Source organism: Chrysochloris asiatica, unplaced genomic scaffold (assembly GCF_000296735.1).
Source record: "Chrysochloris asiatica unplaced genomic scaffold, ChrAsi1.0 scaffold00023, whole genome shotgun sequence".
In the NCBI taxonomy this organism is placed as follows: Eukaryota; Metazoa; Chordata; class Mammalia; order Afrosoricida; family Chrysochloridae; genus Chrysochloris; species Chrysochloris asiatica.
Window position 1 is genome coordinate 23,827,001 of NW_006408541.1, and position 1,140 is coordinate 23,828,140.

Here is a 1,140-nt window from a genome sequence, read left to right on the forward strand (position 1 = left end):
GAAGCAAATAATCCTTTATTTCTCCTTATAAATTGGGGACAAGGGGAAACCCTGAGGAGGGAGGGAAGGAATCCATTCTTTACAACCTGTAGGTAGAGGAAAAGGTGAGCAGAGGGCCTGATGATGAAAACTAAGAGAAAGAAATTGGCAGGTCCTGGGGCCTTCCCTCATCCTCTTGCCCACCCTGGGCCTTCTGAATCTGCAGCCAGGATGCTCTGGAGAGACTGAAGGCCCATGCTTTCCTACATCCAAGCCCCTTTCTCTTCTGACTTCTAACTGGTATGAAGTTGATTATCGCCACTCTGGGTGACGTAGCGAACCCAGAGCAGGGCCTGGTAACTGCTCTTCTCAATAATCTTCATATATCAGACCTGGATCCCAGAGACGGTGAAATAAGGGATCTCAAACTTGAGAGGGGCCAGCCCTCCGCTTCCTCCTTCTCCATGCTGGAAAGGCCAAATTGGGAACACATCAGTTATTCCTTACCCCCCAGGAAGGCCTTAATACCCCAAACGACAATGTTCTTCTCCGGCATGTACTTGGTGCTGTTCACGTTGGACTTGAAGTATGGGGACAAGCACAGAGATCTCCACACTATTGGCTACAGACTGCTTTTTGAACTGCCCCTTGACCTTGACCATGATCTCCACTCAGCTATGGGCAAACTTCTCAATGACAGACTTGATCCAGATCAGGGGCTTGAGCTGTGTGCATCCTGAGGCAGTAGGACATGAGCATGAAGTCACTGTTGGGTGGGATGAAGGTGATGGTGTGGTTGCTGTCAAAGCAGGAGAGTCGCACACACTGGTAGAACGTCCTCCAGCTTCACAGATTTGTTCTTGCTGCAGCCTGTGAGCTCAAAGAGCACGTGGTTGTTGAGGCTGAGCCACAGCTCTGGCATTCCTGACGGAAACACCTTGAGTTGAATGTGCCCATGATCTCACTCAGTAGGACACTGCCATTGGCATTGACCACCAAGTGACAGATTCTATGTTATCAATGAAGACTTCATTCTACGTGTACTTGAGGCCCTCTAAGTACCAGCTCCATATCATCAGTGAAGACAAGACCAGGTGCAGACTGTGGAACAGACCATCAATTACTGATATGCAAATTCAAATTAAAGCTGAAGAAAATGAA

At 48.5% G+C, this 1,140-nt stretch overlaps 1 pseudogene; it reads right to left on the reverse strand.

Moving 5' to 3' along the window:
* Positions 1-272: 272 nt before the first annotated feature.
* Positions 273-1,140, reverse strand: part of LOC102820463 — a 3,378-nt pseudogene continuing 2,510 nt past the window's right edge.